Raw genomic sequence first — 15042 nt, 5'->3', positions numbered from 1 at the left:
GCGGCGCGCGCTTTCCCCTCCCCCGCAGCCCGGAGCGCGAGCCGCCGTGACGTCACGGGCCGCCCTCCAGCCCCGCGCTCCAGCGGGCCGAGCGCGTGCGGCCGCCGAGCACATGGGCCCGCGGGCCGGGCGGACTCCGGGCGGCCGGGACCCGGAGTATCAGCGAGGGGCCGCGAGCGAGGGTGGGCCCCGGCACGCGCCCGGAACCCCCTGAGTGGATTTCCACGCGGAAAGGCTGTTGGCGGCCCCGGTGACCTGCGGAGACACGGTTGAATCCACCTTCCAGTAAGTTAGAATTCTGTCCTCTGCCTCTCTGGAAACTCGGAAGCCTCGGCCTTGCGGGTCGGGATGCGTGGTGAGTAACTGGACGGAAGGAAGGAGCTTTCGGATGCCAATGGGTGTGTTCACCGTGCACTTTTCTCATCCCCAGACTCTGGACTGGCAGCGAGTTTGGGCGTTTGGGGTGGGGGGAGGGGAAGAGGGTGACATCAAATGGCCCTTGCAGGGAGATAATTCTGGATTTGTGCTCTTGCTGAAAAGCGTGTTATTATCTAACCTCTCAATATAGACCCCCTCCCGTCGGTACGGGTTTGGATCCGCAGAGACGGTCTGGAGGCCCCTTTTGCTAACCGAGAGGTCTGTGAACCATACAATGCGACCTCCATCCTCTGACCGTCTCCTCCCCCTTAACCCCTACAAGGTGATTTCCGAAAACTCAGCAACTCTGTTTCTTGAAACTTTCTCAGCTTTTGCATTGCACTTACTGATTTGCCGGGGCCCTCCCACCCCTATCGTGGTAATTCTTTTGGCATGGATTGTTGATTTGGTTAGATTTACCCTCCCTAGGCTAATGTGCTCTTATTTATGCCAGTGTTTGTGGTCCGGAGTGTAGACTCTCGGGAAGGGCAGCCATGAGGCTGCATGTGTTCGGTGCGCGGATACACCATGAATTTTCCTGAGAGTTGGCAGGCATGGAATATTCTTGTGTTCACTCGAGCCCCTGATTTCAGGCCCTTCTGTAAGTTGGGAGAAGAGAGGAAATCCCTTGTGAGGGGTTTTAGGGAGAAGAGGGTGAGGTTGTGGTGTTTCCTTTCTGCTCTTCTGTTCTCCAGAGAGAGGCTGGCAGCCCCGTCTCATCCCTCCGTTCCCCCACCACTTGGCGTCCTGGCTACTGGAGCTGTTTAGTTGCTGGAGAAAACCCTGAAGAAACGTGTGTTTGTCTGCGGTGGCTGGGCGGGGCTCTGAGGAGGTAGGGACTGCATCTGCTCTGCTGCTTGTCATAGGGTGTCGCAGGCCTCTTTTGCATACTGGCAGCGACAAGTTGAGGCTTGTTCATTTGACACAGTCCTGTGGTCACAGCGAATCTCTCTAAAGCTCTAACCAGTGGAGAAGGGGGGTGTATGGATCCTCTGAACTCTGAGTGGGACTTCCTGAAAGATTTATTAGGAGAAAAACCTTCCTGGAAGCAGCAGAAGAACAAACACAGAATCTCTGGCTGGGCAGAGCCTCGTGGCCTGGTCTCCAGTATCTGGGAGCAGTTACATCTTGGAGGTGAGGAGTGCCTCGTGGTCTGAGGCCTTGGCACGAGGGTCCGACTGGAATTCCATGCATGAGTCTGGTGATGGAAAGGCTCGGGGGGTGCAGGGCCGGTCATAATGCTGTACCCAGTGAACTCCCCGGGGGGATTTGTTATGTGATCACATTTTTGTTTTGCCTGGTTAAGCGTGGTTTTTATTCTTGTTGTTGCTTTGCCGACTTTGAGTGCAGAATTTTGCATAAACCAGGCTTCCCCTGAAAAGTAGAAGAAATCAGTTTCTTTTTCTGGTTGCTTTTCCTCTCTCTTCCTCCGTCTCCTCTCCGTCCCTCCCCCATGCTGTCCGGTTTGTCCTTTCTGTCCAGGGCTGGAGCTTTTCTGGACTGGAAAGAGGGAGTTCTTCTCAGCTCTGAAATATCAGAACTCACCCCCTCCCGCCCCCTCCAGCCCCGCAACTGATTTCTGTGATTGCTGGTCTGAAACCCGGTGATTCCTCACCGTCCATATCCAGTTGATCTCTTGTGCTTTTAGCTTCTTTTTCTTCCTCCTAAATGGTAGGCAGGCAGGCTGGGTTTGGGAGTCTGTGTCCCAGGGCCTTCTGCCTGCCCGGGATGGACAGTTTTCTCGGACAGCTCAACGAAAGAACCTCCTGGACGATAAGACAGCCTTCCTTTATTCCTCTTTGTGTGATTCTCCCTGAATTTGGTCACACCAGTGGCGGTGTTGACCCTTTCCTGCGGAAGTGAGGACCTGGGATAGTTGCTGGTCCATATTCTTTGGCGAGGTAGCCGCGGGCCTGCTAACGAATGGCCGCACTTCACTGTGTTAGATGTCAGATGGCTTTCTGGATGCTCGAGCTTTTTACTTTGTATTTCCTTTCCTAGTTGGCTGGAGACATGGCATTCTCCCTGTTTTGTTTGTTTTTTTTAAACTCCGGATGCTGGTTTGTAATCTCTGTAAGAGGCCAGGACTCCTCCTTTATATACCCTGTGTCTGCGGCGGGGTGGGGGGAAACCCTGAATCAAGATGGAAACAGAGCAACAACGTGGAATAATTTTGACCGTAGATGAGTTCCGTTGATGGTCACTTCTACCCCTTCCCTAGAAAACCTCAGAAACTCTAGGCCTTACAGGAGAATGCTGCTAAAATGGGTCCTTTGACGGGTTCTTCCTCTCTCTCTTCCGTTTTTCTGGTCCCCAGTAATCTAAGGATCTAATAACAGTAATAGTAAATGATAATAATAATAGTTTCTTTCTTTGTTTTTTTGGCCGTGCCGTGTGGCACACAGGATCTTAGTTCCCCCACCAGGAATCGAACCCGCACCCCCTGCAGTGGAAGTGTGGAGTCTTAACCACTGGACCGCCAGGGAGGTCCCAATAATAGAAGTAGTTTCTATAGTAACATTGAAATCGTATATCAGGCCAAGCACGTTCTTCCCATTTCATGCTCGCTATAGCCGCACCAAGGCAGTTATAAAATGTCTAGCAGTGATGGAGTTCTTATGACGGGCCAGACTCAGTTCTAAATGCTTTAGATATGTTATCTCATTTAATCTCCCAACCATCGCATAAGGTATTATTATTATTATTATTATCACTGTTTTGCAGATGGGGGACCCACAGCTCAGAGAGATTAAAAATATCCCTACCCTCACCGCCAGGTCACACAGCTAAGGAGTGGTAGAGCCACTGGGATTTGGACCTGGGCCATCTGGCTCCCTGGTTCTCTAACCACTCCTAGAAGTTAGAGGACAGTGAAACTAAAAGTAAGCAAGGATGCTTCTCGGCCTGGAGCGGGAGGGATCAAGTGTGTTCCCCAGCCTGCCCTCCTTACCCGGCACAGATGCAAACCCCAAACCCTGTGTGAAGACACTGCCTGCTCTGGCTGCCGGCCCGTTCCACTAACGCTGGGGTCAGGAAGCCATGGGAGGGGGGGCTGCAGCGTTTGGAAGATTCTGGACGGGGGTCTGGGGAGCCTGCGCAGAGCCTCAGTCTTGGTGTGAAATCTATGGGCATTTGCAAAACGCTACATCCAGGCGTCCTGCCTGGCTTTGTGACCAGCATATAATCACTGTGAACATTCAGAGCAGATGGGAGACAGAGCTCTTTCTGCAAATGATCACATACCCTCCCCCCATCCCCTGCCTCCGCCCCCCAAACTATCTGAGTACCTGTCTCTCTCCTGCGTGTGTTCTGGTCCTGTAGCAGCCCTAACAATACAAGGATTGTGGTGGCCCCTCTCCCAACCCTGTCATTAAAAACGAAAACAATGCCAGCCCATAAACACAAGATTCACATACACGAGGCCAAAATGGTCTCAGTCACTTTTTAATTCCAGAATTCTGAATGTTTTTCTTTTATTTTCTCTTCCTCTTTTTTCTGAGGGGGGCAGGCAGGGGTATGGGGTGTTGTTTTGCTGGTGCCTGGTGGGTAGTCCGAGCCCCAGGGTTATTTGTTGACCTGCCTCTTTTCCCTCCTGGACCATGCATTTCTTGGGAGCAGCAGGGGGCGGGGAAGGGGTGGGGGATGCTGGCAATCATCTTCATCTGGTGGCTCACGCAGCCCTGGGACTTTGTTGGATCAGGTGGCTGTCAAGAACTGCTTTATTTTCAAGGAAACAAGCGATGCCCAGTCTCCAGTCATTGTCTTCTTAGATGTGAAACAGCCCGACAGGGTGGGAAGCAGAGGGTTTGCCCTGAGGGAAGGGACAGGGAAGAAAGGAAGGAAGACTGAAAGCGGCAGAAGGCACCTGGGTCGCCTGAGGGGCCGTGCAGACCTGGGTTCCTTTGGGGCAAGTTACCTGACCTCTGTAAGCCTGTTGACTGGCCTATGAAGTGGGGATGGTAAAGCACCAGCTTCACCGGTGGCTATGAGGAGGAAATAGGGGATGAACAGCTGGCGGGTGTTCAGCACAGCGCCTGGGCTCCTGGTAAGTGCTCAGCAAGAGTTAGCTAATATTATTACTGTTACAATTATTGGGTTTTATTATTACTTCCCGTGGCTGCTTGGAGTGGTGGTTTCTGAATACGTTATAATGCGTAAAGGTAACATTCTGGTTACATAGATCATAAAATGGCAGTGACTTCACTAGTGTTCTTTGCAAGCATCTGAACAAAACACTGGCTAATAGATGTAAGAAAGAGATAGAAATGGGGAGAGGTCTCAGAAAGGACGGGAATCAGAGGGTGCCCCTCAGGTGTCAGCCTGCATTTATATGTATATATAAAGTTTTTTTCTGTTTTTGGCTGCGTTGGGTCTTTATTGCTGCGCGCAGGCTTTCTCTAGTTGCGGCAAGCCGGGGCTACTCTTCGTCGCGTTGCGCAGGCTTCTCAATGCGGTGGCTTCTCTTGTTGAGGAGCACGGGCTCTAGGCATGTGGGCTTCAGCAGTTGTGCATGCAGGCTCAGCTGTTGTGGCTCGCGGGCTCTAGAGCGCAGGCTCAGTAGTTGTGGCGCACGGGCTTAGTTGCTCCGTGGCATGTGAGATCTTCCTGGACCAGGGCTCGAACCCATGTCCCCTGCAGGACATTGGCAGGCGGATTCTTAACCACTGTGCCACCAGGGAAGTGCCGTCAGCCTGCTTTTGCAGGTTACTTCAGCTCTCGCTGCTGCTGAGAGGAGAATAGTTTCCCCCTCCCAGGGATGATGCAAAGCACTTAGCACAGTGGAAGTAAGCTCTTGAGGAAGACGTAAAGATGATTGTTATTATTGGTTATTCTTCAGGGCTCCCTTTCCCTGGTAATTTGGCCCTAACATTTGCTACTCTGTTTAAGATGGATTGGTTGAGCCATTCATTTACTGGGCAGTTGCTGGGTGGCAGGCACTGTTCTAGCTCCTGGAGATCCAGCAGGGAAGAAAAGAAACAAAAATCTTTGTCCACCTGGAGTTTCCATTCTATCCAAGCCACACAGTGGGGTCAGGGTGGTCCCCACAGGGAGCTGGGGAACGGATAGAGGCAGCGCAGGCAAAAACTCCACTGACTCCTGACACCACTGTATTAGTAGATGTAAGGTGCTTAGCACAGGGCTGCCATGTGGTAGTGACTATGTAAGTGGTGGTTGCTATATTTATAATTATTGCCTTCCTTTGGGGGCTGCCTCATAAAATAGCAACCTCCCTAACTCCCATTTCCATTCCTGAGTCTCACTGTTGTCCATAGTACTTGTTATGGACTGAATGTTTGTGTTTCTCCAAAATACATATGTTGAAATATTAACCCCCAATGTGACGGTATTTGGAGATGGGGCCTTTGGGAGGTAATTATGGATAGGTGAGGTCATCAGGGTGGGGTCCTTGTGAGGTGATTAGTGCCCTTATCAGAAGAAATACCAGGGAGCTTGCCTCCTCTCTCTGGCCATGTGAGGACACAGCAAGAAGGTAGTTGTTTACAAATCAGGAAGAGAGCTCTCATCAGAAACCAGATTGGCCAGAACCTTGGTCTTGGACTTCCTAGCTTCCAGAACTGTGAGAAATACATTTCAATCATTTAAGCTACCCCATCTGTAGTATTTTGTTATGGCAGCCTGAACAAACTGAGACAGTACTAATCGTTACCTGATATACCGTATATCTGTCTTCTCTCCTGAAATTGTAAACTCTGTAGGGCTGAGGGCATTCATTCATTTATTCATTTTCATCAATTCAACACATACTTATTGCATGCCTACTCTGTGCCAAGCAGGGTTCTAGGCGCTGGGAATGCGGAAAGGAACAAGAAGGATGTGGCACGAATGGTGCTTGCATTGCAGCTGAGGTAGACATTGGGAACAGTAGACATAATAAACTGAGGACATTCACAGTGTATTTGAGGGTAATGTGTTCTATGGGAACAAGTGGAGCAGAGTCAGGGTCTGGAGGACTGGGGTGGGCTGCAGTGTTAAGGTGGCTTCAGGGCAGCCTCTGTTGACAAGCTGTTACTGGAGCAGCCTTGAAGGGGTTAGTCTTAGAGGATGGTGTTCCTGGCACCGGGAAGCGCCAGGTTCGAGGCTGAGGGCAGGGGTGGGCCTGTGAGAGGGAGAAGCAGGATGAAGAACGGATTGGAGTGGTGAGAGCAAGGTGGACAGAGGTGGAAGGGGAAACCAGAGCAGCGTTCAGCGGCGTTGCACGTGAAGTCTCCAGGCCTTTCTAAAAGACTCTGTCTCGTGCACAGTAAAATGGGGAGCGACTGAAGGGTTTAAAACAGAAAGCTGATTTGCTCTGACTTAGCTTTCAAAATGATCAATCTGGCTGCTGTGTTGAGAAGAGACTAAATCTAGGCCAGCAGTCAGGGCACCCGGGTCAAACTGCAGGGGATGCAGGTGCTTGGTCCAGGCTGGTAGTGGTGGACAGGAGCTTCTGGACTGCTCACTGGTGTATCCCCAGGCATCTAAAACTGCCCTATCCAATGCGGTAGCCACTACCTTTATGTGGCCGCTGAGCACTTGAAATGAGGCTAGTCTGAATGGAGATGTACTAAAATACACGTCGGATTTCAAAGACTTAACACAAAAAAAGTGATATATATTCCGTAACATCTTAAGGAAAAACCCGAATGAACTTTTTGGCTAACCCAATATCTCATTACTGAATTTGTTAACGTTAATTATGTGTTGAAATGGTATCTTGGATATATTGGGTTAAATATGATACATCACTAAAATGAATTTCACCTGTTCCTTTTTTTTTTTAAAAATGCGGTTACTGGAAAATCTAAAATGACCCGTAGCTCAAATTCCATTTTTATTGGGCAGTGTAGCTCTACGACAACGCCTGGGCCGTGATGAGCATTCAGTGAATCCAGAGTGAGTGAGTGAGGGCCAGGCACAGGGGATTCTGCACGGAATAAGGAACCATCCCTGTCTTCAAGAAGCTCCCAGTGTGGGGACTTCCCTGGTGGCGCAGTGGTTAAGATTCTGCCTGCCAATGCAGGGGACCCGGGTTCGAGCCCTGGTCCGGGAAGATCCCACATGAGGCAGAGCAACTAAGCCCGTGCGCGACAATTACTGAGCCCATGAGCCACAACTACTGAGCCCGCGTGCCGCAACTACTGAAGCCCGTGCTCCACAGCAAGAGAAGCCACCGCAATGAGAAGCACGTGCACCGCAACAAAGAGTAGCCCCCACTCGCCGCAGCTAGAGGAAGCCCGTGCGCAGCAACGACTGCTGACCAGAGCGGCTGGGAGGCAGGGAAGACAGGGGGAAATGGAGCTGCAGGCAACTAGGTCTGGTGTGGCTGAGAAGGCTCGAGCAGGAGGGACGTGGGAGATAGGTCTCCAGTCTTAGTGAGGGCCTTGCAGACAGGGAACAGAGAGCTGAGGACCCTGGGCCTTGGGCCTGTGCCTGAGGTGGGAGAGGCAGGAGTGGCCAGTGGGTCAGCCCCACCTGCTGGCCCACTGGCCACTTAATGACCAGCAGAAGTGATTTAAATGGGTCCTGCCAACCCTGAGATTGTAACCAGGAGTAAATTCCCAGGTTTACATTTAGAAGGATAACAAATGTAATAGAGGATGGCTCTTTGGAGGGAGGTACCTGAAATGGCCCTGGGTGGACAGAACTGTAATTAGGGAAATTGGAATTATCTTTCCTCCGATGAAAAAAATACAAGCTTATCTCTAAAATTCTGGGGGGAAAAGTCTATAAAGATAAGTATTATTTCTTGAGTTAAATCCAATCACTGTTTTGTCTTTACTGTAGCTTTTTTTAAAAAAGGTTGTAATTATGGTATGTATCAATATGTTTGTGTCCTGGCTTTTCTTAGTTATCATTAAGTTGTAAGCATTCCTGAATATTATTACATATGCTTTTGTCCATGTCATTTTTTATTGGGTAGATGATATTTCTGCAATGCTTAGCTCATAATAGAGCTACATATAGCTTACATATGTAAGTTTTCTATTTTTCGTTTCATTTTTTTGATAAACCCCCTGTCCTAGGATTATTGCATCAGAGCATCTCACTATTTATTTATTTTTGGCTGCGTTGGGTCTTCGTTGCTGCACACGGGCTTTCTCTAGTTGTGGTGAGCAGGGGCTACTCTTCTTTGCAGGGTGCAGGCTTCTCATTGCGGTGGCTTCTCTTGTTGTGGAGCACGGGCTCTAGGCACACGGGCTTCAGTAGTTGTGGCCTGCAGGCTCAGTAGTTGTGGCTCGTGGGCTGTAGAGCGCAGGCTCAGTAGTTGTGGTGCACGGGCTTAGTTGTTCCGCGGCATGTGGGATCTTCCCGGTCCAGGGCTTGAACCCGTGTCCCCTGCACTGGCAGGCATATTCTTAACCACTGTGCCACCAGGGAAGCCCCACATCTCACTATTTTAAAAGTTTTAGTTAAATATTGTAACTCATGAGATTTGCACTGAAGCTAAATTTGCTGTTATCTGGTGAGACACGTGATGTTTGTTGCTGTCCATGATACGCTATGTCATGAACAATTACGTATAGCGTGTATTAAATGCTAGACACGTGTGCATATACATCATATGCACCTGTATTAGCTTTTTCTTAACTTCCATTTATTTAGCAGATATTTGTGGGATGCCTGTTGTGTGCCAAGCACTGTTCAAGGTCTTGAGTGTTCAGTAGTGATCACAACAGGTATGGTACCAGTTCTAAAGGAGCTTATTTCTTAGTGGGGAGACAAGCAAACATACACCAAAAAGTAACACTACTGTCAGGAATATGAAAGAATATGAAATCGAATAATGTGGAAGATAGTGTGTATGAGGTGAGGGGATTCACACTGAAATCCTACATTTGAGTGAGACACGAAGATTTGGGGGAAGTTAACCAGAGAAGGAGCAAAGCACAAAGGAGAAGATTGATAAATATGACTGTATTGTAAAGAAAAAAAGCCTAAGAAAAAAAAAAAAAAGAACAGCTTTAATAATAAAGAATAAAGAGTTCCCCAAAGTCAAACAGTTCTCAAAAGAAGAAAGCAAAATGGACAATACCTGTGAAAGGATTCCAAATGTCCCTAATATAGGCAGGTGTACTGAGGTCTGATCCGTAGACACTAGGGTCCACCCTGTTTAGTGGACAGCGCTAGGTGGTTTGGTAAATGCGCACAGCTGTGTAACACAGTCGTGTAATCATCATCATTAAGATACAGAACATTTCCATCCCCCGCCAGAGTCCCTCCTGCTTCTTTGTAGTCAACCCCCTCCCTGACCCTCAGCTTCTAACAATCACAGATTTGTTTCCCGACCTCACGGTTTGGTTTTGCCTTTTGTGTGTAAATGGCATCGTCCAGGATGTAGCTCTTTGAGCCTGGTTTCTCTCCTGCAGGTGAGATCTTCCACGTAGTATGTGTCAGTCGTTGGGTGGATTAGGTTGCAGAGTAGTGTCCTGTTCTCTGGATATGCCACTGTTATCCATCTTCCAGTGGAAGGACACTTGCGTTGTTTCTGGGGCACGTTTTTTCACGTTTTAAAACGTGCCCAAAATAGGAAGTCTGACGCAAGTCTTGGGGAGGCTGTGTGGGGCATGGGGTCCCCTGACTCAGCTGGTGAGTGTGGGGTTGCTTGAGAGACCAGTTGGCAGAACGCAATGAAATCAAAACATACGTGCAGCCCCACGCCTCGGTACATTTGAGAATTCACAGCTCATGTTATGTGTTGTTGAAGGCTACTTCGAGGTGGGTGTGAATGTCTGAAAGAAAATGGACTGGAAGGATCTAGATCAAATGCACTCTCATCCTCCTGGGAGGGAGGAGAGGATGGGGCTGGTGGTGACGGTCAAAGGCTACTTTAACTTTACCTTTCATGTTTTATAAAAGAAGAATATAGGCACATATATCACTTCTGCATTTTGAAAACATATAGTAAGGAAAGCAGACCGTGTGTATATATGACAACATGTTCATGGTTGTAAATTCTGGGTTTTTAAAATTTCTTTTAAAAACTAGTTTGAAGGGACTTCCCTGGCGGTCCAGGGGTTAAGACTCCAAGCTTCCACCGCAGGGGGTGCGGGTTCGATCCCTGGTCGGGAAACTAGGATTTCACATGCCACCAAAGCAAACAAACAAACAAACAAACAACAAAAAAACTAGTTTGGGGGGAGGTATTCTAGCCTGAGAGAACAGCACGCATGAAGGACCCAAGGCAGGAAAACGTTTGGGAAGTTCATGATGTCAAGAGACTCCTGTGGGTGGAGTGGAGTGAATGTCCAAGGGTAAGAGACACAGGGCCTGGCCGGGGTCCAGGGTGGGCGGGTGCCTGGTCTTGGAGGCCTTAAGCACTAGTCCAGGCCTCTGTGGGCTGCGGAGTGGGGCAGAGGCCTGGTTTGATTGACATTTTTGCTCGGTAGACAATGGATTGGATGGTTGACAGTGGTAGCTGGGCCCGTTTGGAGGCTGTGTGGCAGCCGTCCAGATGAGGACCCTGGAGCCTGGCTCTAGCAGTGGAGAGGGGGAGAAGAGGACAAATTCAGTATTTATTCTGGGGAGAGAAAGGACTTCTGCCTGGAGGGCAAAGTTGGAAGGGATCCAGGTGGGACTGAAGAGGTAGCTGAGGACCTTCCAGTCCCCGTGAGGAGCTTGGACTTTATCCCGAGGGCGGTTGGGAACTGTGGGAAGTTTTGAACAGGGGCAGGGACGAGATCAGAGTGGCATTTCAGGGAGACCTGTGCACATGTGGTGTCCTGGGCCTGGGGTCACTGAAGAACATTCTGTAGTTAATGTGGCTGAGAATACACCAGCGACCCTCTGGTTGGATGCTTGGCTTTTCCTGTTTTTTAAAAGGAAAGAGGAAAAAGAAAAGGGCCTCTATGTGGGAAGCTCCTGAACTTTACGGGAGAGCAGCTGTAGGAACAGGGGTCCCTTCTGGCATTTATCGTGTCGGGGTTTATCCCACAGTCCACGTAAGTAATCATTCATCCAACCGGGGCCAGGGGCAGTTTTGGGATCACTTAGCCAATCTTCTCACTGAGAGACTTCGAAGAGAGATCACTCCTATCCTTGTGGTGTATCACTTTTTACAAAACAGACGGTTGCATTCGGTCCAAGAACAACCTATGAGGCTAAGGCCAGACTGTCCTGGCTGGGTTGACGCTCAGAGAACACCTCCGGTGGAGACCTGGGGCTTCTTCCGCACGCTGTGCTTCTCAATGTCATTGCATCCGGATCACCAGCCTTGCAGCGCCGCTCTCCCCTCAGCACACTTGGGAGGAGATGGCCTCCCAGGAAGTGCTCTTGAAATAGAAGGGGAGCTCGGGGCTTCCCCCTGGGCTTTGCTTGGTGCAGAGCTCCCCTGTCCTCTCGCCACGCCTCGAGGTTGGCCAAAGGCAGTGTCTCTTGCCTGTCATTTCCCTGGACAGTCCATATGTGCTTTCGCAGCTAGAGAAAGCACATACTTATCCCACTTTTCCCTGCAAAGGGTTTTGGAAAAAAACGAGGGGTGCCAAAGGATAGGGGAGATCACTGTATCAGTCATGGTAACGTGTGGAGGTGGTCTCGCAGCCGCGGCTTACACAGCAGCATACGACGGTTTTCACATTTTATACCTGAGCCGTTGCTGACACCCTTGACCCTTGATTATGCAGCTCTTTCCCCTTTGGTCCAGCAGTGAGACCCGGCATCACTGGCGCCACAACACCCTCTGGAGAGCATCCACTACCGGCCCCAGCTGTCTCCCTGCTCCCACGCCTGGCTTTTAAAAGGGCAAACTAGATCCTGAGACTCAACGACTTAAAAGCTTTTATGGCTTCCCATTATTAGTTCGAGTACCTGCTGTATAATAGACCCTCATGAGTATTGATTGAATTGCTGAGTGATGTGAACCCAGTGATGTGTATCTGGGGTAAGGACCCAGCCCTCACCAACCCTCCAGGCTGAGTGCTTTCTGCCAGACGGATGCCTCTGCTTGGATCAGAAGGAGGGCTTGTCTGATTAGAGGCAGCTGGTGAATGTCGGTTTTGAATAATGAAGGTTTGGAATGGCGTTATTCTTTGGAGAGGGTGGGTGCCTGCAGATTCACTTCTGACAGTCACGTCTCACCCAGCTGGGGAGATGGGACAGGTTTCAATTCCTTTCCCACTTCCTCCTCTAATTAACTCCTGTTGATGCTTTATGACTCAGCCTAGGGGTCACCTCCTTCAGGAAACATTCCTTCATCCCCTCCATGCGCCCTGAGTTATCACAACTCACATCCTGTTGTATTGTGTTGTGGCCATGGATTCCCAACAGGGCTTGCAAACTCAGTTGCTTAGGAAGACGAGCAGATGATATAAATGCACCAGGTAGGAAGGGTGTGGACTGGCCGACAACTGGTCCCCTCTCTGGACCAGAGGCGGCTCTTTGATTCCAGCTCCCCCTCTCCGCCTCCCCATTTCCCCAGGCCAGAAAGGAGATTCACGGCTGCCAGACCTTCTACTTTTGAAAGAGAAGCTGGGTATCATTCTTTTTTTTAATGAAAATTCTCCTGATTTTCAAATGTTTCAATTCAGATTTTTAAAGAAGGCTCACAGGCCAAACAAAACACGTGTGGGCCCGACGTGGCCCCTGGGACCAGCAGTTTGCAGCCCCTGCTTATGGCTCTCCCTGTCCCATTGCACAAGCTCTTCCAGACATGACGTGCTTTTCTGTGCCCCCAGCACCTTGCAGGGAGCCGGCAGGGCTTGGTGGGTGCTCCCTGCTTAAACCCTTATTGACTTGGGTGCTGCAATAGAGCGCCTCCCGCATAGACGGCATTAACATTTTTTCCCTTAGAACTGTTTGCACGTAATGCTGTTCTGAGTTGCTTCTTCAGCCCCCTGCATGCTTTTGTGATAGGCTGTGTGTCCCTGGAAAACTAATCATTTCCTGTTAACTGCTCTTTTCCTTTTCCCCTTCCCTCTCCACCCCCTCAACACATGTTGGCCTTTTTTGGGGGGTGTTGGGGGGGGAAGCCAGACCTTTCGTATCCTGCTGGGCTCCTACAGTGTTGGTCAGCTGTTATTAGGCAGTGGTGGTTTCCGGCTAGCTCATGACTTTTGCCCTCCAAGTTGGTGAGCTTTTGCTCATTTCCATCAGGGGAAAATGCGTGACTTTCAGATTTCTCTTCGTTTACGGTGAGCCGTGGTGGCAAAGTTGCTTGAAGAAACGAGCCAATCAGCTACCAGGAGGAAGCAAAAGCCCCACCCTGTTTTGTTCCGTGTTTTCCATCTTGTTATCTGTCTTCACATTGTGGAGGCAAAATTCAACAAGGAGCTTAATATGTGCCTGAAACTGAGCAAGGCTCTGGGGAACTAGAAAAGAACCGTGGATTTGATAGTCTGGAAGATCCATCCTTACCTTTCAGAGATGCAGAGGGAGAGCAGAACCAACGACAGTGATGATACGGTGTTAATGCAGTTATAGTGCAGCGTCACGTTCTTTATTTAGCATTATTAGGAGCATTATTTAGCTATAAAATGGCATCATAGAGATATTAAGCCCTGACTCTGTGCCACCGTTAAGAACTTGTCCATATTAATCCATGTAGATAATAACTATGAACTGATTACACGGAAAAATCACAGCGGAACAGTGACATTCAATGACCCGGGATTTACTGTGCGTCTCACTTGCTGGTGCTGTGCTAGGGCTTGTAGCTACACTTGGGGAATCCCTTGAGATCCCCACCCCCCTAGTCCAGTGCAGGTATACAGACGTGTGCTTTTGCACATGTCGATGACACCAGGGTGAGGTCGTGGTTGTCAGAGAGGGACAGGGTGATGCTGGTTCTCAGGGGATGAAGCAGCTGATGGCTGAGGTCCAGCTGGCCTGGGAGGCTTCTTTTAGAGGAGGTGAGCCTTGCGATAGGGTAATGGGTGGCAGAAGGAGAGGGGTTTGCCTGTTACAGAAGGGCTATAGTCTCTGTTTCTTATCTTGGAATGGGAATACTATTTCCTCCTTCTGGTTGGTTGTAAGGATTTGTACCAATAACAATAGTATGATTACTGACAACAGCTGGTGTTCTGTGAGAGCCCACTGTGTGATGGGCACAGTGCCAAGGGCTTCCCTTCCATTACCCCATATACTGATCAGCAATACCTCATGGGATAGGAACCATCATCAGCCCTGTTTTTCAGATGGGACAAACTGAGGCTCAGAGACGTTAACTGACTTGCCCAAGTTCACACAGCTATTAAAAGGCAGGTTGGAACCCAGGTCAGAGTGCAAAGACTAGGTTTGGAACCAATCCATTAACCAATCTATTAACTTCAGATACCCAGGAAGTATAAAAATGAATCCTTTTCCCTAAGAAGTTTCTTTTTATTCCCAGCCCTGCTTTCCCATCCCCCTCTTCTTTACGCCCCCCCCCCCCCCCAAAAAGGGCAGGACAGTTTGACTTTGGCTGCAAATTTTAGCTATGATAACCCACATCTCTGGTTCTAAACTAGACAATCTCTGGATGGAGACTGAGAGAGAAAAGGGGAAAATGAAAGTAGCAGTTGTCCTAGGTGATATGAATTACATTAAAATGGCTTCCAGGGCTTCCCTGGTGGCGCAGTGGCTGAGAGTCCGCCTGCCGATGCAGGGGACGCGGGTTCGTGCCCCGGTCCGGGAGGATTCTACATGCCGCGG

At 49.6% G+C, this 15042-nt stretch overlaps 1 long non-coding RNA gene across 1 annotated transcript in view; it reads left to right on the top strand.

Moving 5' to 3' along the window:
• Positions 1–248: 248 nt before the first annotated feature.
• LOC309835539 overlaps positions 249–15042 on the top strand; it is a 230352-nt gene continuing 215558 nt past the window's right edge. The window contains exon 1 of the long non-coding RNA XR_014298019.1: positions 249–355. This is a non-coding gene — a long non-coding RNA (uncharacterized lncRNA). The remainder of the gene's footprint in view (positions 356–15042) is intronic.

Source organism: Grampus griseus, assembly GCF_964374135.1.
Source record: "Grampus griseus genome assembly, chromosome: 17".
NCBI lineage: Eukaryota > Metazoa > Chordata > Mammalia > Artiodactyla > Delphinidae > Grampus > Grampus griseus.
This window is presented reverse-complemented; position numbering and strand designations above follow the sequence as displayed.